The 24,954-nt window shown below is 42.5% G+C and overlaps 1 long non-coding RNA gene across 1 annotated transcript; it reads right to left on the bottom strand.

Annotated features, from left to right (window-relative positions):
• Positions 1-10,504: 10,504 nt before the first annotated feature.
• Positions 10,505-23,446, bottom strand: LOC132538262 (uncharacterized). Its single transcript, XR_009549662.1, has 3 exons — positions 23,412-23,446; positions 10,888-11,111; positions 10,505-10,616 (listed from the first exon to the last, which is right to left on the bottom strand). It is a non-coding gene; the product is annotated as an uncharacterized LOC132538262 (long non-coding RNA).
• Between the last annotated feature and the right edge of the window lie 1,508 nt (positions 23,447-24,954).

Genomic DNA, 24,954 nt, shown 5'->3' with positions numbered 1-24,954 from the left:
TGGGTTAAATCCACCTATCCCCACCTGCAGGGGAAAAGCTTCATGAGTGGGTGCTGTAGGTGCCTCTCTCTCCTCCTCTGTCTCCCCTTCTTTCCTCTACTTCTCTCTGTGTCTATCCAATAAATAAATAAATATGTTTATAAAAGAAGTGCAGGGAGTCGGGAGGTAGCTCAGCGGGTTAAGTGCACGTGGCGCAAAGTGCAAGGACCCGCGGAAGGATCCCCACCTGCACTGGGGTTGCTTCCCAGGTGGTGAAGCAGGTCTGCAGGTGTCTATCTTTCTCTCCCCCTTTCTGTCTTCCCCTCCTCTTTCCATTTCTCTCTGTCCTATTCAACAACGACGACATCAGCAACAATAATAACTACAACAACAATTTAAAAAAAAGAAATGCACTTGGTTTGCATATTAATTGTGTATTCTATAAATCTGTTAAACTCATCTGTTAGTTCTAGTAGTTCTTTAATGAAGTCCCTGTGAATATGACCAGAAAGGTAGATCATCTTTGTGTATTATCAGGTAGGGCATAGACCTTACTGTGCATGTGGCCCTAATTTGAGCCCTGGCACCAAATGAGAGCACCATGGCATCAGTGGATGCTCTGGTCCTGTGATATCTTCCCTCCCTCTGTCTCTTGGCCTAGCTCTCTTTCTCTGTCTATCAGAAACAGACAATTGGCCTGGGAGTGGTGAAATCATGCATGTGCAAGGTTCCAGTTCTGCCCCCTCCAAGGATTTTCTAGATATGACATCATGTTATCCGTATATAGACATAGTTTCACTTATTTTACTGTGAATTCATGAACAGTGAATTACAAAAAAGATGAATATGAAAAAAAGATAATCTTGTTTACAAGTAGATGAAAAAAGATAAAGTACTTCAGAGTACACTTAAGAGGTGAGATTCGACTTCCGGAGGCGGAGCTACGAGCAGCAGATCGCTTTCTCTCCTCTCCTCTCCTCTCCCGGATCAACTAGGAATACCAAAGGAGACCACCGGACCGAAACAAGACAGGACTAGAATGACCACAGAAACCCAGTAAATCACCCGTGAGTACAAACACGCGTGGCTGGTGACAGAGAGGAGAGAGGGGTCTAAGGAGAGATTAAGTGACTGCTAACAGTTTGACAGTTTGTCAGTGGAGACACCACCTTCAGTCTGCTCCACCAACAAGGGGACAGCTGAAGGGAGGAAAGGACTCCCCAGAGACTCACCAAGTGCAACTCTGAGTCTCCATTGCTACTACCCTCAGAATCGGGAGCAGCAACAGGGAGGGACACCAGGGGACAGAGATCTAACCGGGAAACTCAGAAGACCTATACCTCGGTGGCATAGCTGAGGGGCTGTGAAAGTCTCTTTGCATAACCACTGGATTATCTCTGCCACACCCTGCTTTATCTCTTGGTCAGGAGTCAGTGATTAAGCTAAGAAGCCTATTGATAGTTTAAAATCCCTCAGGCTCCCATAGCCTACAGGGGAAAAAAAAAAGGCTTTTACACCACTGAACTCCAACTCAGGGATTGAAAAAACTGTTAACTTATTTAAAATGGTTAAAACAACAAGAAAAAATAATGGAGACTCGAACCAGGACAAGAGTCCAGCTAAAAGTCCTCCAGAGGGTGAAGCACAAAACAACGAGTTCAACATCCAAACATTAGCTAAGGAAATAATAACAGGAGTGAGTAAAGAATTTGAAAAAATTGTAATCAGAAATGCAGGAACAACAAATGAGAATATGGAAGAAAATTCTAATAATCTCATGGTTATTAGAGAGCTGAAAGCTGAAATCGCTGAGCTAAGAAGGCAACTAGCTGAACAAGCTAAAACAGTATCACAGCAGGGCAACAAAATAGATGAACTCCAGAAAGCAGTAGAGGGCAGAGAGAATAGAATCAATGAGGCTGAAGACAGAATTAGCAAGATTGAGGATGAATTAGAGACAACTAAAAAAGAAGTAAGAGATCTCAAAAAGAGATTAAGAGATGCTGAAAACAACAACAGAGTCCTATGGGATGACTTCAAAAGAAACAATATACGCATTATTGGCTTACCAGAGGAAGAAAGAGAAGGGGAGGAAGAAAGCGTTCTCCAGGCCATAATAGCTGAAAATTTCTCTAGTCTAGACAACACCAAAGACATAAAGATTCAAGAAGCCCAGAGGGTCCCAAACAGAATTAACCCAGACCTAAAGACACCAAGACATGTCATACTTAGATTGGAAAGGAATAAGGATAAAGAAAGGGTCCTGAAGGCTGCAAGAGAAAAACAAAGAGTCACCTACAAAGGAAAACCCATAAGATTAGCAGCAGACTTCTCCATACAAACACTACAGGCCAGAAGAGAATGGCAAGATATCTATCGAGTGCTCAATGAGAAAGGCTTTCAGCCAAGAATACTATATCCTGCTAGACTGTCATTCAGACTAGATGGAAGCATCAAAACCTTCTCAGACAAGCAACAGTTGAAGGAAGCAACCATCACCAAGCCTGCCCTGAAAGAAGTTCTGAAAGGTCTCCTATAAACAGTCAGACCACCACAAATAGGACATACATCAAAACACTCTAAAACTCTACAAGAATGGCGTTAAAATATCTTCAATCTTTGATATCAATAAATGTCAATGGCCTGAATCCACCTATTAAAAGACACAGAGTAGGAAGATGGATCAGAAAACACAACCCAACAATATGTTGTCTACAGGAAACTCACCTAACTCAACAAGACAAACACAGACTTAAAGTGAAAGGATGGAAAACTATCATTCAAGCCAATGGCCCACAAAAAAGGGCAGGAACAGCTATTCTCATATCTGACATGATAGACTTTAAAATAGATAAGATTAAAAAAGATAGGAATGGACACTACTTAATGCTCAGAGGATCAGTCAATCAAGAGGACTTAACAATTATTAATATCTATGCACCCAATGAGAAGCCATCTAAATACATCAAACTTCTACTGAAAGAGCTACAACAATATATTAACAGTAACACAATCATAGTAGGAGACTTCAACACCCCACTATCTCAACTTGACAGATCATCCAGGCAGAAAATCAGTAAAGACATAAGGGAGCTAAATGAAGAGATAGATAAACTAGAACTATTGGACATTTTCAGAGTCATTCATCCCAAGAAACTGGAATACACATTTTACTCAAATCCACATGGATCATTCTCAAGGATAGACCATACGTTAGGCCACAAAAACAGCATCAGCCTATTCAAGAGCACTGAAATCATCCCAAGCATCTTCTCAGACCACAGTGGAATTAAACTAACATTTAACAATCAACAAAAGATTAGTAACAGTGCCAAAATGTGGAAGCTCAACAGTACACTTCTTAACAACTTCTGGGTCAAAGAGGAAATCAAGGAAGAAATCAAAATGTTTCGAGAGTTCAATGAAAATGAAGACACAAGCTATCAAAATATTTGGGACACAGCTAAAGCAGTCCTAAGAGGGAAGTTCATAGCTATACAAGCACACATTAGGAAACAAGAAAAGGCACAAATAAACGGCCTGATTGCACATCTCAAAGACCTAGAAGAAGAACAACAAAGGAATCCTAAAGCAACCAGAAGGACAGAAATTACTAAAGTTAGGGCAGAAATAAATAACATTGAGAATAGGAAAACCATACAAAAGATCAATGAAAGTAAATGTTGGTTCTTCGAAAGAGTAAACAAAATCGACAAACCTTTAGCCAGACTCACAAAACAAAAAAGGGAGAAGACCCAAATAAATCGGATAGTAAATGAAAGACGAGAAATCACAACAGACACTGCAGAAATTCAACATATCATGCGAGGCTTCTATGAACAACTATATGCCACCAAGCTAGAGAACCTGGAAGAAATGAATGATTTCCTAGATACCTACCAACTTCCAAAACTAAGTAAAGAGGAAGTGGATAACATGAACAGGCCCATCACAGCTAATGAAATTGAAACAGTTATCAAAAATCTTCCCAAAAATAAAAGTCCTGGACCAGATGGTTTTACAAATGAATTCTACAAAACTTTCAAAGAAGAACTAATACCTCTACTTTTAAAAGTCTTCCAGAAGATTGAAGACACTGGAATACTCCCTGCCAGCTTCTATGAAGCCAACATCACCCTGATACCAAAAGCAGACAGGGACACAACCAAAAAAGAAAACTACAGACCAATATCTCTGATGAACATAGATGCGAAAATATTGAACAAAATTCTAGCCAACCGGATACAGCAGTATATCAAAAAAATTGTTCATCATGACCAAGTGGGGTTTATCCCAGGCATGCAAGGTTGGTTTAATATACGTAAGTCAATCAATGTGATCCACCACATCAACAAAAGCAAGACCAAAAACCACATGGTCATATCACTAGATGAAGAGAAAGCCTTTGACAAAATACAACATCCCTTTATGATCAAAACACTACAAAAAATAGGAATAGATGGAAAATTCCTGAAGATAGTGGAGTCTATATATAGCAAACCTACAGCCAACATCATACTCAATGGTGAAAAACTGGAAGCATTTCCCCTCAGATCAGGTGCTAGACAGGGCTGCCCACTATCACCATTACTATTCAACATAGTATTGGAAGTTCTTGCCATAGCAATCAGGCAGGAGCAAGGAATTAAAGGCATACAGATTGGAAGAGAAGAAGTCAAACTCTCCTTATTTGCAGATGACATGATAGTATACATGGAAAAACCTAAGGAATCCAGCAAGAAGCTTTTGGAAATCATCAGGCAATACAGTAATGTGTCAGGCTATAAAATTAACATTCAAAAGTCAGTAGCATTCCTCTATGCAAACACTAAGTTAGAAGAAATTGAAATCCAGAAATCAGTTCCTTTTTCTATAGCAACAAAAACTATAAAATATCTAGGAATCAACCTAACCAAAGAACTGAAAGACTTGTATACTGAAAATTATGAGTCACTACTCAAAGAAATTGAAAAAGACACAAAGAAGTGGAAAGATATTCCATGTTCATGGGTTGGAAGAATTAACATCATCAAAATGAATATATTACCCAGAGCCATCTACAAATTTAATGCTATCCCCATCAAGATCCCAAGCACATTTTTTAGGAGAATAGAAAAAATGCTACAAATGTTTATCTGGAACCAGAAAAGACCTAGAATTGCCAAAACGATCTTGAGAAAAAAGAACAGAACCGGAGGCATCACACTGCCAGATCTCAAACTATATTATAGGGCCATTGTCATCAAAACTGCTTGGTACTGGAACATGAACAGATACACTGACCAGTGGAATAGAATTGAGAACCCAGAAATGAGGCCCCACACGTATGGACATCTAATCTTTGACATAGGGGCCCAGACTGTTATATGGGGGAAGCAGAGTCTCTTCAACAAATGGTGTTGGAAACAATGGGTTGAAACATGCAGAAGAATGAAACTGAGTCACTGTATTTCACCAAATACAAAAGTAAATTCCAAGTGGATCAAGGACTTGGATGTCAGACCAGAAACTATCAGATACTTAGAGGAAAATATTGGCAGAACTTTTTTCCACATAAATTTTAAAGACGTTTTCAATGAAACGAATCCAATTACAAGGAAGACTAAGGCAAGTATAAACCTATGGGACTACATCAAATTAAAAAGCTTTTTCACAGCAAAAGAAACCACTACCCAAATCAAGAGACCCCTCACAGAATGGGAGAAGATCTTTACATGCCATACATCAGATAAGAGTTTAATAACCAACATATATAAAGAGCTTGCCAGACTCAACAACAAGACAACAAATAACCCCATCCAAAAATGGGGAGAGGACTTGGACAGAATATTCACCACAGAAGAGATCCAAAAGACCGAGAAACACATGAAAAAATGCTCCAAGTCTCTGATTGTCAGAGAAATGCAAATCAAGACAACAATGAGATATCACTTCACTCCTGTGAGAATGTCACACATCAGAAAAGGTAACAGCAGCAAATGCTGGAGAGAGTGTGGGGTCAAAGGAACCCTCCTGCACTGCTGGTGGGAATGTCAATTGGTCCAACCTCTGTGGAGAACAGTTTGGAGAACTCTCAGAAGGCTAGAAATGGACCTACCCTATGACCCTGCAATTCCCCTCCTGGGGATATATCCTAAGGAACCCAACACATCCATCCAAAAAGATCTGTGTACACATATGTTCCTGGCAGCACAATTTGTAATAGCCAAAACCTGGAAGCAACCCAGGTGTCCAACAACAGATGAGTGGCTGAGCAAGTTGTGGTATATATACACAATGGAATACTACTCAGCTGTAAAAAATGGTGACTTCACCGTTTTCAGCCGATCTTGGATGGACCTTGAAAAAATCATGTTGAGTGAAATAAGTCAGAAACAGAAGGATGAATATGGGATGATCTCACTCTCAGGCCGAAGTTGAAAAACAAGATTAGAAAAGAAAACACAAGTCGAACCTGAAATGGAATTGGAGTATTACACCAAAGTAAAAGACTCTGTGGTGGGTGGGTGGCTGGGGAGAATACAGGTCCATGAAAAATGATGAATGAAATAGTGGGGGTTGTATTGTTAAATGGGAATCTGGGGAATGTTATGCATGTAAAAAAAAAAAAAGAAGAAGTAGAAACGCAAAGCAGAAAATGACTGAGTTTGGAGTATGGCACCAAAGTAAGAAAGCAGAAGTACACTAGAGTTTGCAGTGAGTACCTCCCTAATACTTCCTCTCCACTTTTCCAAGCTTTGGGTCCATGATTGCTCAACAATTTGTTTGGCTTTGTATGTTAACTCTCTTTTCAGTCACCAGGTTCCAGGTGTCATCAGGATGCTGGCCAGACTTCCCTGGATTAAAGACCCCACCAATGTGTCCTGGAGCTCAGCTTCCCCAGAGACCCACCCTACTAGGGAAAGAGAGAGGCAGACTGGGAGTATGGACCGACCAGTCAATGCCCATGTTCAGCGGGGAAGCAATTACAGAAGCCAGACCTTCTACCTTCTGCAACCCACAATGACCCTGGGTCCATGCTCCCAGAGGGATAGAGAGTGGGAAAGCTATCGGGGAGGGGGTTGGATATGGAGATTGGGCGGTGGGAATTGTGTGGGGTTGTACCCCTCCTACCCTATGGTTTTGTTAATTAATCCTTTCTTAAATAAAAAAGAAAAAAAAAGAAAAAACAATGTAAAGGTACAAAAAAAAAAAAAAAAAAAGAGGTGAAAGACCTATGCATGGAGCATATACAACCCTGTTAAAAGATATAGAAGAAACAATAAATAGGAAGGTATCCCATGTTTGTGGATTAGAAGAACCAACGTTCTTTTTTCTTTCTTTTCTGTTTTATTAGAGCACTGCTCAGCTCCGGTTTGTGATTGGGGGTAGGGTGGGGGTGGGGAGTGAACTTGGACTTTGGAGCCTCAGGCATAAGAGTCTCTTTGCATAACCATTATTCTAACTCCCCCACCCATTAGAATCAATATTCTTAAAATGTCCATATTAGCTAGAGAAATTTACAGATGTATACAGTCTCCATGGAAATCTCCATCACATTATCTCATGGAAAAGGGACAAATACTAACAAACAAATTTATATGGAAAAAGATGAGTAATAGCTAAAGCAGCCCAGAGAAAGAAGTAAAAATTGAGTGATCGTTCTCCTTGATGTCAAAACCATACTACAAAGAAATAGTAACCGGAACAATTTAATACTGGAAGAAAAATAGGCACATAGACCAATGGAAGAAAACAGAATATTTTATAAGTATATATAGTTCTTTAGTTTGTGTCAGCTAATCCTATCTAATTCTTGAGTTCAGGATTAAAAACCCTTGTTCCATTTTCCTGAATTTTGTTTGTTTGCTTGTTTTTTGACAGAACAGAGAAAAACTGGAAATGGAATGGGGAGGTAGAGAGAGAAGGAGAGAGCGAAAGACAGAGACCTGCAGCATTGATTCACCACTCATGAAATATTCCCCCAGGTAGGGACCAAGGACTTGAACCTAGGTCCTTGTCCATAGTAGTGTGCTCAACGAGGTGTGCCACTGCCTGATCCCTGCTTGAGAATTTATTGATATGATTAAACTTCTACATATTTTAAATTAATTTTTGCTCCTGGAGACCTGTTTGTTAATTTGACTGAGTACTCCAAGAACCCAGAGAGTTAAAATAAATTTTCTTCTCTGTCTATATACTTTTAATAATAGTTCTGCATCCAGGTTTGCTTCCTTTTATTAGGCATCTTGATCAGCAGGCAGAAATTAATAAAAGTGAGAGACCAGAAAGATAATTCACCACATAGATTGTGTACCACACAGAAGGTGTTCTGGCTCTGGGAGAAGCTCTGGTACTGTGATGTGTGTGTGTGTGTGTGTGTGTGTGTGTGTGTGTGTGTGTGTCTGAAAAGGCAGTCCAGAGTGTGGTGGACTCATGCATGTATGAGGCCCCAACTCCACTAAAATTAATAAATGAAATAAATGTATTATAAATTGCAGGTAAAATCCAGTACCACTTGCTGACATGCTAAGGAATCTCCCATTCACAGTCAGATCACTTTTCTCAAGTGATCTGAAGCTAGATCTCTAACCCCTCAATTGTAGCCAGCTGCCATGGCATTAGACTCCTCAAAGGATGAGATACAACTAGGTAGGGAGCTAGAGAATTCTAAGAGATAGCATTTACCCAGTTAAGTTCACCACCAACCAAAGACCAGTCTGCAAAGGGAAAGCTTTGCATGTGGTGAAGCAGGGCTGCAGGTGTCTCTCTTTCTCTCTCCTTCTCTGTCTCCCCCTACCCTCTTGGTTTCTGGCTGTCTCTATCCAATAAAGATAATAATAATTAAAAAATTAGTGTGAACCAGGAGCTGGCATAGTGGATAAAGTGTTGAACTCTCAAGCATGAGGTCTTGAGTTTAATCCCCAACAGCACATGTAACAGAGTGATGTCTGGTTCCTTCTCTCTCTCCTATCCCTCTCATAAATAAGTAAATGAAATTTAAAAATATATCTAAATTTAAAAAAGTGGTTTTCTTTGTTCATTTGTTTAAATAGCCACCAGAGCAGAGGATTCATAGTGCAGGCACTGAGCACCAGCGATAATACTTGAGGCAACAAAAAACAAACAACAACAACAACAAAAAACTGAGCAAAGCAGGGGAAGGCTATTTTGTGTGCCTATTTTGATTGACACAAGATCTTGAGATGTGCTAATACCTTTCTCAAGCGAGCAGGGGCTTCCCAAAGCAGACTGTCATGCAGTATCTCCGGATCTTCTGCCTGGTGAGAGAAACTTGAAATGCAGCTTTAATGAATTATTAAAACAATACCACAGGATGTTTGGGAACACTGCATGGATCCAACAAAACATATCTGCAGGATGTGTTAACCTTTAAACTGGCAGGCTGCAATCCTTAGAGCAGTGGGCATGGCCCAGCCTAATCCTGGCGAGACCCTAGCAGACATGATAGCCCACGGAAAGAGAGGCAAAGCCAGCACCAACCCTGCAGAAACCTCAATGCCCCTCAAGCCAGGTTCAGCAGACCTTCTCCCTGAGGAGCAGAATTGTTGCCTTCTATGGTTCTGTCTGCTGATTCTAGATAGAGCTGACGAGGCTGAAAATATAACAGACAGGGAACAGCATTCCTCCAAACTGGCAGGCAACCTATACCTTACGGCCAGCCAAGGTCAGGACACTGGAGGCTGGGAGATGGAAGGGATAAGGGAGAGCCCTGGACACCACTCACCACCCTGTCTCATTGACACTCTTCTCACAGTTTATTGCCACTGGGAGCAAATGAGAGTCAACCCTGTGAGCCAGGTGGTGGCACATCTGGTTAAGCACACACATTACAGTAACCAAGGACCCCGGGTCAAGCCCCTTGTTCCTGCCTGCAGAGGAAAGTGAAGTTGCAGGTGTCTCTCTGTCTCTTTCCCTCTCACTATCTCCCTCTCCTCTTTCTTTTTTTTTTTTTTTTAAGATTTTATTTATGAGAAAGATAGTAGGAGAGAGAAAGAACCAGACATCACTCTGGTACATGTGGTACATGTGCTGCCAGGGATCGAATTCAGAACCTCATGCTTGAGAGTCCAAAGCTTTATCACTGTGCCACCTCCCAGGCCACATTCCTCCTCCCTTTTCAACTACTCTCTGTATCTAGCCAACAATAAATAAGATTACAAAGAGAGAGAGTTGACCATCCTTGGAGTCAAGGAAGCTTGGATCAGATAAACCCTAATCCCAGTTCTTACCCATCTCCAAACCTGGGCCAGATGACACAGTCAGAAACTACTTTATTTATTTATTTAAGAAAGGAGACATTAACAAAATCATAGGATAGGAGGGGTACAACTCCACACAATTCCCACCACCAGATCTCCATATCCCATCCCCTCCCCTGATAGCTTTCCCATTCTCTATCCCTCTGGGAGTATGGACCCAGGGTAGTTGTGGGTTGCAGAAGATGGAAGGTCTGGCTTCTGTAATTGCTTCCCCGCTGAACATGGGCGTTGACTGGTTGATCCATATTCCCAGTCTGTCTCTCTCTTTCCCTAGTAGGGTGGGTCTCAGGGGAAGCAGAGTTCTAGTACACATTGGTGGGTTCTTCCGTCCAGGGAAGTCTGGTCAGCATTATGCTGGCATCTGGAACCTGGTGGCTGAAAAGAGAGTTAACATACAAAGCCAAGCAAATTGTTAAACAATTATGGACCTAAAGGATGGACTAGTGCAGATGAAGTGTTGGGGGGTACTCACTGCAGACTCTTGTGCAATTCTGCTTTCATGTATATATTTTGCCCTAGTTTATGGATATGTGTGAACATATGCTCTATCTCAGGGTACCTGGTCTGTATCTAGGTTTTGGGACTTTGTTAGGAAGTGAACCACCTGGAATGGAATTAGAGAATACTATGAAAGGAAAGGTCTCACCTGAGTAATGAGGCTGAAGGGTTGCCATTCCACACCTGAAGTCTCTGGACACAGTTTGAAGTATAGCATGCTGGGGTGGCACTTGTTGCATTGATTAGGTTGGGATCGGCAGATTCAATATTATTTAGTATGAATTGAGAGAAGTATGCAGGAAAATGGGCCCCACCCTAAGGTTCCAGGACTGGAGAAAATATAGGCTCTATAGTGGAAATGTGAGGTTCCTCCTGTTAGGGTTCAAGAAGACAATGGATAGTTATTCTTATCATCACATTACTTGGTATTTGGGTTAACGTTGAAAAGTCCCTTTGTGGATTAAATGGAAAAAGGAGGCTCTCTTCAATAAATGGTGCTGGAAAAACTGGGTTGAAACATGCAGAAGAATGAAATTGAACCACTTTATCTCACCAGAAACAAAAATCAACTCCAAATGGATCAAAGACCTAGATGTCAGACCAGAAACAATCAAATACTTAGAGGAAAACATTGGTAAAACACTTTCCCACATACACCTCAAGGACATCTTTGATGAATCAAACCCAATTGCAAGGAAGGCCAAAGCAGAAACAAACCAATGGGACTACATCAAATTGAAAAGCTTCTGCACATCCAAAGAAACTATTAAACAAACAGAGAGACCCCTCACAGAATGGGAGAAGATCTTCACATGCCAGACATCAGACAAGAAACTAATCACCAAAATATATAAAGAGCTCAGCAAACTTAGCCGCAAAAAAGCAAATGACCCCATCCAAAAATGGGCAGAGGAAATGAACAAAACATTCACCACAGAGGAGATCCAAAAGGCTAACAAACATATGAAAAACTGCTCTAGGTCACTGATTATCAGAGAAATGCAAATCAAGACAACACTAAGATACCACCTCACTCCTGTAAGAATGGCATACATCAAAAAGGACAGCAGCAACAAATGCTGGAGAGGATGTGGGGACAGAGGAACCCTTTTACATTGCTGGTGGGAATGTAAATTGGTCCAGCCTCTGTGGAGAGCAGTCTGGAAAACTCTCAGAAGGCTAGACATGGACCTTCCATATGACCCAATAATTCCTCTCCTGGGGTTATACCCCAAGGACTCCATAACACCCAACCAAAAAGAGGTGTGTACTCCTATGTTCATAGCAGCACAATTCATAATAGCTAAAACCTGGAAGCAACCCAGGTGCCCAACAACAGATGAGTGGCTGAGAAAGCTGTGGTATATACACACAATGGAATACTATGCAGCTATCAAGAACAATGAACCCACCTTCTCTGACCCATCTTGGACAGAGCTAGAAGGAATTATGTTAAGTGAACTAAGTCAGAAAGATAAAGATGAGTATGGGATGATCCCACTCATCAACAGAAGCTGACTAAGAAGATCTGAAAGGGAAACTAAAAGCAGGACCTGATCAAATTGTAAGTAGGGCACCAAAGTAAAAACCCAGTGGTGAGGGGTAGGCATGTAGCTTCCTGGGCCAGTGGGGGGTGGGAGTGGGTGGGAGGGATGGGTCACAGTCTTTTGGTGGTGGGAATGGTGTTTATGTACACTCCTAGCAAAATGTAGACATATAAATCAGTAGCTAATTAATATGAGAGAGGGAAATCAATTGTATGTCTCAAAGGTTCTCAAAAGACAAACTGAATCTTTTTAATATATAGGCTATGTATTTGATATGCGGACTCTCTCAAAAGCCTAGACCAAGTAGATTAGAAGCTTCCAATAGCACAGCTATATACAAGATACTGGGTACTGTCCAGCAAACCATAACAAAGGGACTTTTCAAAGTTAAACCAATTAACAAATAATGTGATGATAATATTAACTATTGAGTGTCTTTTTGAACCCCAAGACAGCAGGAACCTCACATCTTCACTATAGAGCCCCTACTTCCCCCAGTCCTGGAACCCTTGGATAGGGCCCACTTTCCCGTATGCATCTCCCAATCCAAACCAAATAACATTGCATCTGCCGATCACAACCTAACCAAAGCAACGATTGCTACCTCAACATGCTTCACCTCAGAATGTATCCAGAGACTTCACGTGTGGAATGACAACCCTTCAGCTTCATTACTTGGGTGAGACCTTTCCTTTAATAGTACACTCTAATTTCATCTCAGGTAGTTCACTTTCTAACAAAGTCCCATAACCTAGATATACACCAGTTTCTGTGAGAGAGAGCTTATGTGCACACGTATCCATAAACTACTGCAAAATATATACCTGAAAGCAGGACTACACTAGAGTTTGCAGTGAGTACCTCCCTAACACTTCCTCTCCACTATTCCAAGCTTGGGATCCATGATTGCTCAACAAATTGTTTGGCTTCATATGTTAACTCTGTTTTCAATCACCAGGTTCCAGATGCCACCAGGATGCTGGCTAGGCTTCCCTGGATTGAAGACCCCACCAATGTGTCCTGGAGCTCAGCTTCCCCAGAGTCACACCCTACTAGGGAAAGAGAGAGGCAGACTGGGGGTATGGACCGACCAGTCAACGCCCATGTTCAGCGGGGAAGCAATTACAGAAGCCAGACCTTCTACCTTCTGCATCCCTCAACGACCCTGGGTCCATGCTCCCAGAGGGATAGAGAATGGGAAAGCTATCAGGGGAGGGGGTGGGTTATGGGGATTGGGTGTTGGGAATTGTGTGGAGTTGTACCCCTCCTACCTTATGCTTTTGTTCACTAATCCTTTCTTAAATAAAAAATTAAAAAAAAAAAAAAGAAAAAAAAGAAAAGTCCCTTTGTTAGGGTTTGCTGTATAATACCCAGCATCTTGTACATAGCTGTGCCACCAGTTGCTTCTGTTCTCCCTGGTCTAGGCTTTTGATAGAGTCCACATATCAAAGACTCAGCCTATGTATTAAAAAGACTCAGTCTGTGTTTTAAAAAGTTTGAGACATACAATCAATTTTCCCCTCTCATATTAATTAACTAGTGATTTATATGACTACACTTTAATAGGAGTGTACATCAACACCATTCCCACCACCAAAAGACTGTGTCTCATTCCACCCACCCACCCCCACCCCACCTCTGCCCCAGGAAGCCGAATGTCTACCCTCCCCCTCACCACAGGGTTTTTACTTTGGTGCCCTACCAGAAATTACTTTTATCAGGTTTGATCTCCAACATACTAACTGCCACCTTTAGGTGGATAGGTTTCACCTTATATCTCGAGCCAATTGTAATATAATTACAAGATGACTTCATTAGGGGGAGGGGTACACAAGACAACAAAACAAACACTCAATGCAATTAGCTGCAAAGGGTGGAGAGAGGACTAAGAACCACCATGTATGTCACTGGCTCAGGAAACTGGCTTGTGAATGGAGATGGTGAGAGCTGAGGCTTCCCCACAAGGCAGGAGGGGCCACTTCTAGGTAAGAAACCACAGAAGCCGTCTCTGAAGAAGGTCTCTGGGCTACAGGCAGAGTTCAGAAAGCATCTCAGTTTCAGTTTCATCAGATGAAACTGATTACACTCTTCCATCAGAGAGGGGTGTGTTATCAGGATTGCCAGTGGATTCCACTGGAGCCAGCCCAATCCCACAGTTAAGAGGACTCTGTTCCGGCTCCTTTGGGTCTGTGTTTTTGACTGATAATTCCACTGTCCCTCTTGTCCCCCTACCTTTGCATTTTGGGATGGCATTCTATCCGAGTGTTCTCTCTTCCCACCCACCCTCAGCCCCTATTTTCACCAGCTGGAATAATTCAAGTGTCACTGCACATACTATTTTGAATCTTTCTGGACTGTTATAACATATTCCTACATATGACAGGAAAAGAAATGGTCTTTGAACATTCATTCCCCAGTGCGTGGTCTATCCTTAGCCCTCCACTTCCAATGGGGACAACTGTAGGCTTCACACACACAATGTGTCCTGTGTCAAAATGGGTCACAAACCTCCCCAGCAAATGACTCAGGCCCTACCCTGTTTCCATAACCAGACTATGGCCATGAATTTCTGGAGTAATCTCAGTGAAGAATAATGGGCTCCTCTGGGCGGATGACCTCACCAATGTGTCCTGGACCCTCGCATCTCCAGAGCTCTGGTCCATCAGGGAAAGATAGAAACAGGCTGGGGGTATGGATCGACCTGTCAACGCCCATGCTTAGCGGAGAAGCAGCTACAGAAGCCAGAACTCCTACCTTCTGCTCCCAATAAACAACCTTGATCCATACTCCCAGCAGGGGAGAAGTGATAGGATGAAAATAAGAGGACTCTACACTCCAGCTCCATCAGCACCCGGAGAGAGAGAAGGAAAAGGAGAGGGATATATGAAAGCCATGATGCTATGAGTGGCTTAGAGGGGAAGTGAGGATTGACTCAGAAAAAAGAAGGGGCAATTATGTATAAAAGTGGACAGATAGTTATAGAGAAGATGTTCGGCCCACGTCTAAAACTTTAGGGGAACTGTGGTGGATTGAAGTGGGGAGAGTAAAGATTTAAAACTCTGGTGATGGGAATGGTTTAGATTCAAACCCCTGTAGACATGTAATTCTGTAATATAAAAATTATAAAATAATAATAAATTGTTTTTTAAAATGATGGGCTCCAAATGCTACCGTGATGCCAACCTGACTTCCCTGGGCAAACGACCCCACCAATGTGTCCTGGAGTCCTGCCTCTCCAGAGCCCTGCCCCACTAGGAAAAGAGAAAGACAGGCTGGGAGTATGGATTGACCTACCAATGCCCATGTTTAGCAGGGAAGCAGTTACAGAAGCCAGACCTTCCACATTCTGCACCACATAATGATCCTGGGTCCATACTTTATCCCAGAGGGATAAAGAATAGGAAATCTATCAGGGGAGGGGATGGGATATAGAACTCTGGTGGTGGGAACTGTGTGTAATTATACATCTCTCATCTTATGGTCTTGTCAATATTTCCATTTTATAAATAATGTTGTTTTTTTTTTTAATGATAGCTTCCTTCACCAGTTTGTGAATGAATTTTTAGTTTTTACCCAATTCTGAAGTGTGCCTTCAATCTGAAGTGCATCTTCCATCTGAAAGGAATTTCCCAGAGCAGAAAAATCAGTGCCCTAGGATCTAATAAGCCTGGGAGCCAGTCCCCACATTCTCTACCTCTGTATCCCTTAGCTGTCTCTTGAGTTTCAGGTTTTTCTTCTATGAAAAAGATCCAGCAGTCCCTTCCCAGGGTCTTTTAAGTGTCTGGAAAAAATATAGTGCAGTGTGATTTAGCACTTGAGCTTACCAAGTTCTCTCCTCTTGCACCTTGAAGTGTTAATCACGAGGCCTGACTAGGGACTCAATAAACATGAACCCCCTCCTCCTAATCCCACCACTAGATTTTATCTGCAGGAGAATCCCCACCCCCCACCCCCCTCTCCCCCCAGCTAGCCCTCAAGTTAGTTTATGCTAAGGCCCTGGGCTTGCCCTGTGGTGTCTGGGTGAAGGCCACCCACCAACAAAGAAGGAGTCCTCCCTAGGCCTCTGGGAAGTGAGCACCCCCACAACCTGAGTCCCCTTCCCTTGTCTGGCCCTCTCTGTAGGTGTGGGAACAGAGGCCCTTAACAGACCCAGAGGGTTTCAACAAGGGAGCAGCGCTGGGACTTATAAAGCTTACAACATCCCAGTTCCCAGGCTCTTTGTCAACCCACCAAGCCATGTCACCTCACAGCTAATGCAGACTGTGGCCCCAGAGTCCCCTCGGGAAATGTTTAAAAGCTCAAGTCTGGTTTTTAGAAAACACGAGAAGCTGGCAATCCCGCCTCCTCACCTCCCCTCCACTCCCCCACCCCCACCCATTTGGAAGCTGTGAGCAGCAAAGTGAAAGGGAAGAGGGGGAGAGGGTCTCCTGAGTGACATTCTCCCAAGATAGCATTTCTACCTGAGAAGCCAGAAAAGTCAACAACCATTTTTCTCTACCAGGAAGACAACCCAAATCCCTAAGGCATCCTGGAACTTGGGAATCAAGCCCCCTCTAGTCTCAGCCCAATCATAACACTGACACCCCCCACAGACCAGTCTCAGGAGGTTGGTCCCCATTTGTTCCTTCTCAAAATGAAGGGGATTCCAAGAACACCAGAAGCTCGCTTTCCCCGGATGCCCTGTTTTGAAACCTCCCTTCACACCCTCACAACCTCAGCCTGTGCAGGAAAAGCCAGCCCTGTCTCCTCCGTCCAGCACACAGTTGGGAATGAAAGGCTGGCCTTGTTCTGATGGGAACACAGGGCTGTGGCTCCCCACAATCGGAAAATGCAGTTTTGATGATTAAAGTGTGCATTTCAACAGGCTTTGTGCAAGACGTTTCTGGGCGAGGTCTGAGAAAAGAAGGCTGCCAGTGAGTTAGTTGTCTGCCAGCCTTGTTTTCTCTGAACTTCTGGCCCCTGTGGGGAGGAAACTCAACTTTGTTTTAGATTTTTAGTTTTGATTCGCAATACTGAAGGGTCACGGCCTAGGGTTTAGAAAAGCCACCCATGAAAAAGATCCTAAATTCTCTCTTAAGACGGAAAGCACCCAAAACACAATCAGGGTTAAATTATTCTTTAGGACAGTGACATCATACTGGGAAGAAAATCCTGTTAGGAGCTGGATGGTGGTGTGCTTGGTAGAGCACACACATTAACAAGCATGAGGACCCAGGTTCATGCCTTCCAGTCCCCACCTACAGTGGAGATTTTTCAGAAGTGGTGCAACAGTGTTGCAGGTATCTCTCTATGTCTGCCTTTCACTCTGACTCTTACCCCTTATGAAAAAAAAAAAAAAAAAAACAGAGGAAGGAGAAAATGGTCACCAAGAATGTTGGAGCTGTGTGGGCACTGAGTCTCAGAAATAACCCTGGGAAAGGAAGAAAGAAAAAAGAAAGAAGGGAGGAAAGAAAGAGAGAGAGAGAAAGGAGAGAGAGAGAGAGAGATCTGTAAACAGCCCTAAAGTTGTGACATAAAAACTTAAAACTGAACGTTGTCAGTGATTTCTACAGTGCTTAAGCTCCAAACATGTACTCTCAAATTCTATCATGCTATCATTTTAAGAAAAAAAAAAAAATTCTGGTGCTTTTACTGTGAGTTTCTTTAAGGTCCACTTAAAGAACAACCAGTCCTGGCAAATAAGGAAAGAGAAGTGGGAGAAAGACAGTCAAACTCAAAGTCAATCATTATTCAGTGGGTTGCCTAACTACTTGTAACTGGAGAAGACCAAGTTCTTCAAGAACAGCCAGCTAGCATTTGTCATCAGTACTCTGGAGGATTTCTAGAGTATTCTAATGAGCCCAAGAAAGCAACAGATCCCGAATTTCCATATTTGACTCTCAGGGTTTCTCCTTTCTTTTTTCTTTCCTCTCCTCCTCCTTCTACTTTTCCCTCTCATTTTCCTTCTTCCTTCCCCACTCCACTTTCTCCTTCTTCCTCTTCTTTTTTTAAAGAATTGAATAACACTGGTAGCCTGTAGAGCTGGATTCATAGATACTGAAAGCAAAGCAATGGATTACAAGGGCTGGGGAATTGTGTAATGGGCATGTTTCAGTTTCAAAACTAATGATGAAAAGGATACTAGAGACTTGTGGCAAATAATGTGAATGTACTTAATACTGAGATACACAGTTAAAAAAATAACTAAGATGGGGACCACTAGTCAGGGAATCCTGGTATTCCCACATAGACATGTTGGGCCTAGACCTCTAACAAATACCTCTGTCCACTGTCACTGGTCATCTCCATCAGGAGCAACATACTGGACCCTCTTGTAGGCCTCTACAGGACCTTACCCTCAATGTGAGTCAACACTGGTAGGGACTGTCCCATTCTCCAAACGGAGGTTGGGTCCACATACTCTGCCACTCGGGAAGACAGGTCCTGAAATGAGTGCAGCATAGAATGCTCCTAGCAATGACTAGAATGTTCCTAGCACTGACTAGATAGTGAACTCAGACCTACAGGGATGCAGAGGTTACACAGGCTTCTGTGCTGAATATGGGCCCCAGATTAAACCAATGGGGTTTACAGTTTAACAATACTTATATACTTTCCCCATATTTGGGAGCTACTCTCTTTCCTGATCCAGCTTCTAGTCCTATTTCCAACTCTGACACCATTTCTCGAGACGATACCTTTAGCCCACTGTCATCTGTCTCCATCACAGTCACCACACCAGTTTCCCAAACCTTACGGGGTTCTGATCTCCTTGCTAAAGTGAAAGGAGTAGATTCCACTAATGAGACTCTGAGTAATTAAGATAGAAAATTCTTAAATTTCAGGGGGCTGGGCAGTGGTGTGCCCAGTTGGGCCTATACATTAAAATGTACAAAGACCCAGGTTCAAGCCCCCAGTCCTCGCCTGCAAGGGGCAAGTTTTACTGGCAGTGATACTGTGTTGCAGGTATCTTTTTCTTCCCCTCTCTATTTCCCCTCCTCCCTCTCAATTTCTTTCAGTTCTAGCAATACAAAATACAATTTTGAAATAGCTAATATAAAATAAAAAATAAAATGAACTTCCAAGTTTGGGGGGAGGGAGGGAACCATTACAAATGCATTCTTAGCAATGCTTAGCAAATTAGGCAAATAGGAAACAAAAAAGACTGCAGGGTCCCCTCTCAGTAGCCCTCTGGTGTCACTGCTCTGGCTCTGGCTGCTCTGTGTGGGACTCCCTGACAGCTTCCGCAGAGATTTTGGGGTTATTAAATGTCTCCTGAAGAGACCAAGGGCCACTCAACCTCCATCAGGGCACTCACTCACTACCCAGGCCTCCCTGGGCCAGCCACCAGAGCCCTGAATGGGGACAGTGTGTGACAGTCGAGTGCCCATTTGTCTACTCCCAGCCAGCCTGGAGCTTAGCCATTGCATGCCAACTTGGGGAAGATTTGTGATGTGGAAATCTATGCCCTGGAAATAAAGTTGAGCTCCTTGGATGGCCAGATGCTATCTATCAGTCATGGGCCTCTAACCAACTTTCAGAGTGACAGCTTGTCCCCTCCCAGTCCCAACTCAGAGCAGCCCTGTACTCACCACCCTCTCTAGGAGCCCTGAGCACTGCCTCCTCACACATTGTTTGCAAGGATCCAGGGGGCAGGTCAAAAATTCCAAATAAGGAAGAATGTCTGAAAATGGACACCAAAGGGAGAGAATTAAAGGGCTATGAAATCTAACTGAGCCATCAAAGCATTTGGAAATGTCACAAAATCTGCCAGTATTATTTTTCTTTTAATGTTTTTTTAATTTTGCTTTTTTTCCCCCCATTTGTTGCCCTTGTTGTTTTATTGTTGTAGTTACTATTGTTGTTATTGATGTCATCGTTGTTGGATAGAACAGAGAGAAATGGAGAGAGGAGGGGAAAAGAAAGACAGACACCTGCAGACCTGCTTCACTGCCTGTGAAATGACTCCCCTGCATGTGGGGAGCTGGGGGCTCGAACCGGGATCCTTACACAGGTCCTTGTGCTTCATGCTACTTGCACTTAACCCGCTGCTCTACCGCCTGAACCCCAGTATTTTTTTTCTTTCTTCAAATTGTGCTCCTTAAAGTGTAAGAAACAATTGAAGTGGGGAGACCAGGGGGAGCCTGTACTGTGTTTGTGTTAAGATGTCCCTGGTAAACAAAAGCAGGGACAAACACTGAGAAACTTCTGGTTCAGGGGTGTCTTAATGCTGCACTCCAACCCCACACTCAAAGTAATATTGGAGCCAGAGGGTGGCACACTGGTAGAACATATATGTTATAGTGCTCAAGGACCCAGGTTCAAGTCTTTGGTTACCACCTGCACCATGGGAAGCTCCATGAGCAGTGAATGGTGCTATAGGTCTTTTCTCTCTCACTTGCTCTTGCTCACTCTCTGTCTCTCTCTCTTTCCAAAGTCCTTCTCAATCTTCCTCTGTTTTAATCCAAAATACATTTTTTAAAAAAATCGACAATGACATCCAATTTTTATCAACAGAATTAAAGTCAGTACTTGAGCACAGAGCAGCCTTAATTTATCATTTTTTCTTAAATTTAGTTATTTATTGAGAGAAGCAGAAAGAGGAAAAAGAGGCAGAAGATCTCAGTTCTGGCATAAAGTGGTATCACGGACTGAACCTGTAGCCTCTGGAACCTCAAGCACACAGCACTCTAGCAGACTAATCTATCTCCTCAGTGCCAGAGTAACCTTATTTTAAAAGTCACACAAAGACGTTGCTGTTACATTTGTTTTATTCTTTATGTAGAAAACCCTGGTTTAGAACAACCTAATGAAAGAACCACAAGATAAAGCAAGCGAGATGGGGCAGAGGAGGGAGAGACTGAAAACACCACCCAGTGTCTTCAAGAAGAAAGTTTTCCATCCTGTTCTCTGCATTTCTTTATTGGAATTGATTATGCATCCAAACAAAACAGATCATTGAGTGGGGTATTCCAACCCATCCCCCAAAACAATAATATCCAAAAACTCACTATATCAAAGATCTTATAGTCAACAAATTATATGAAGTCCCTCTGTGGTAACCATCCTGTACAAATAAATGCTACTATTGTCATAGAATGGCCTTGAAACTTTCCATTTTTTTTATGTGGGTTTTGAATAAATTATAAATCCATTGATGAATTCATCAGAATTTGATCAGACAAGATACAGTCTGATCAAGATAAGTCTGCTAACCATACATCTGAAAAGTCATGTGAATCCTCTCTTCATGAATTGAGGAAATAACTAGCAAGTTCTCATTTATATCTAGATTCACTGATCATTTAATTTGTTGGACAAATAGCTAGGAAAGCTTAGACTTCCCCAGTTCTAGTCCAGTCTAAACATGACTAGTCAATTCACAACCCTTTTGGAACTAAGCTGTCTGGTTCCTTCAGGTTTCCTGCCCTACAACTCCATGATCTTACCTAGTTATTTCTTAATATAATTTTTATTGTTATTTATTTATTGGACAGAGACAGTCAGAAATTGAGATGGAAGGGGGAAATAGAGAGGAAGAGAGACAGAGAGACCTGCAGCCCTGCTTTCCCTCTCGTGAAGCTTTTCCCCTGCAGATAGGGACAGGGGCTCAAACCAGGGTCTTTTTGCACTGTAACTTGTACACTCAAGTAGGTGCACCACCACCCTACCCCCCTCCTTTAAAAAAAAAAAAATATATATATATATATATATATATATATATATATATATCCAGAGCACTGATCATCTCTGGCTTCTAATAGTGAGGGGGATTGAACCTGGGACTTTGGAGCCTTGGGCATGAAAATTTTTGCATAATCATTATGCTATCTACCCCCACCCTTTTTTTTCTCTTTTCTTTTCTTTCTTTCTTTCTTTCTTTTTTTTTTTTTAATAAATCACCTCATACATTTTAAGGTGATATCCTGGAAGAAATTACCAGAAAAGACTGAAAGTAAATTGTTGAAGGGAAAAGCTAATGACCATTTTTCTCATAGCCTAAGAGAAGAAGGGTCTTTCTTAGTTGGAAATCAGAATTCCATCTTTCTAATCACTAGAGGGGTTTGACAGACTACGTTTGGTTACTCTAACAAGCAGAGAGTGCTTGGCCTAAAGTGCATCACCTCCCAAGTTGCACTCAAATTGTCCTAGGTTAAACATGTCTTCACTTCACCTGGAAAGAGAGAGGCCACATTATTTACTAGTTTCTTCTCTTGTGAGAGATAATAAAGGAAACGATAGAAAAGCAGTGTGAGGAAAGCAAATATTCCAGGAAAACTGTAGGTCTATTAACAAAACAAAAAAAAAAAAGAAGAAGAAGTACATAAAAACACATGACAGAAAGTAGTCACAAAAAGGACTTTAAAAAATGTGTATGATACTCTGGATCTATACAAAGCAGTCACATACACCGTGTGCCCGAGAGGTAACAAGGCTTTCTTTATTCTGTGGGTCCCAACCCTTAGCTCAGCCCTTAAGAAGACCGCAGACAGTTTGGAGCACCCCAAGTTCAGAGGAACATTGAGATGTTGGAAACCCTCCAGAAAAGAGCCGCAACGCTGAGTTACAGGCTGTGGAGGGTTGAGCAATGTGGAGACAGTCAATAGCACACTGAGTAAGTGCAGAGGCTGTAAGTCAACTGGGGCAAGAACAAGCTAAAAATAGTCACCAGGCCTCCCCCAGGAAGAAGGTTTCCATTCTCTCCAGAACCAGGACCTGGGCAGCTGCAGGCCACACCCAGGCTCTAAGCCAAAGAGGCAAATTCTTTTTTTTATTTATAACCTGCAGTCTGCACTGCCTGCAGTAGTTGACCTGCCTGAACTGAAATGAGTAAAGTCAGCTGTGAGAGACCGGGTCCCACGAAGGGGTGCCAAGCTCAGCAGAAATGACACCAAATAAAGTACAAAGACACCACCCCCTGTTTTGGTTTAGTTAAACTCTCGGGCTCTTCATTTCCTTTCTCAGCCAACCCTTTCCTTCTCATCTTCCTTGGACTTTCCACCCCCATCTTTGCCTCTCCATTCATGACCTATGGCCTCCCCCAGATCAGGAAGCCTATGGCTAGCCAAACCAGGTAAGAATGACTGAGATTTGCATCTAAGACTGGAACTTCTGTAAAGATGGAAAGTCCAGCAGGTTGTGATACCTTGAAAGTGCATCATAGTCCTCTTCCTCTGTCCCTCCATCAGAGCTTCTGTCCCCCGCCCCCATCTGGAGCACCCAACTCAGCAGAGGTCAAGTGCTCACAACAGTGCAGGCTAGAGTTCAAGGACAACACTTGTGGACATTCAGTCTGCCCTACTCAACCAGTTTGGATCTCTGGTACACAAAGTCTCTTACAAAATAAAAGAAAACAAAAATGACACAACTTACTGGTCGTTTTTTATCTTTGAAATTAGTGATCTGGGAGGCCAGGTAGCCGTGCACCTGATAGAGAACACACATTACCATGCACAAGTCTCAGGTTTAAGCCCCTGATCTTCACCGGTAAGAGAAAGAAAGCTTCATGAGTGGTGAAACAGTGCCATAGGTGGTCTCAATTTTTCTCTGTCCCTATTCAAAACAAAATTTCAAAAATACAGCATTGGGGGAGCCCAGTGGTGGCGCAGAGGGTTAAGCAAACATGGTGCAAAGTGCAAGGACGGCATAAGGATCCCAGTTCGAGCCCCCAGCTCCCCACCCGCAGGGGTTCGCTTCACAGGCGGTGAAGCCTGTCTGCAGGTGTCTTTCTCTCCCCCTCTCTGTCTTCCCTTCTTCTCTCCATTTCTCTCTGTCCTATCCAACAACAATGATAACCATAACAACAATGATAACCATAACAACAACAATGATAAAGAAGGGCAACAAAGGAGGGAAAAACAGTCTCTAGGAGCAGTGATTAGTAGTGCAGGCACTGAGCCCCAGCAATAACCCTGGAGATGAAAAAGAAAGAAAGAAAGAAAGAAAGAAAGAAAGAAAGAAAGAAAGAAAGAAAGAAAGAAAGAAAGACTACCTTGAACATCACAGAATTCAAGAAAACATTGATCTGAGAAAAGTGACTTTAAAAAAGTTTACTTATTTTTTCATTTATTAGATAGAGACAGAGAGAAATCAAAAGGAGAGGGGAAGATGGAGAAGGAAAGGCAGACACTTAACAGCACTGCCTCACCACTCCTGGAGCTCTTCCCCAGCAGGTGGGGACTGGTAGTTTGAACCCATATCCTCATGCACTCATGTGTACTCAGTTGGGTGTGCCAATGCCCAGACCCCAAAAAGAGACTTCTAGGGACGATAATATGGACATTCCTTCAAGAGTTTAAGATAAATTACCTTTGCATTAGTTCTTTCTCCCTCTCTGTCTTTCTTACTCTGTCCATTTCTCTCTGTCTCTGTCCTATGTAATAAAAATTATAAAGAAAAAAAAATGGCCACTAAAGTGGTGGATTTATAGTGCTGGCACAGAACCCCAGCAATAACCCTTAGTGGCAATAGGTGTGTGTGTGTGTGTGTGTGTGTGTGTGTGTGTGTGTGTGTGTGTGTGTGTGTGTGTATGTGTGTGTGTAGATAACTGGTAGTCAAATCTTACTTCATAAGAATGTTCTCTTCATGGCTGGGCTATGTTCCAGGCTGCATTTTTTTTTCAGTGCTATGATCTCATCAATGTGTTATTACCATGTGCTCCTAAGTCACTTTTTCATCCAGATAAAGAG

Source organism: Erinaceus europaeus, chromosome 4 (assembly GCF_950295315.1).
Source record: "Erinaceus europaeus chromosome 4, mEriEur2.1, whole genome shotgun sequence".
Taxonomy (NCBI): Eukaryota; Metazoa; Chordata; class Mammalia; order Eulipotyphla; family Erinaceidae; genus Erinaceus; species Erinaceus europaeus.
This window is presented reverse-complemented; position numbering and strand designations above follow the sequence as displayed.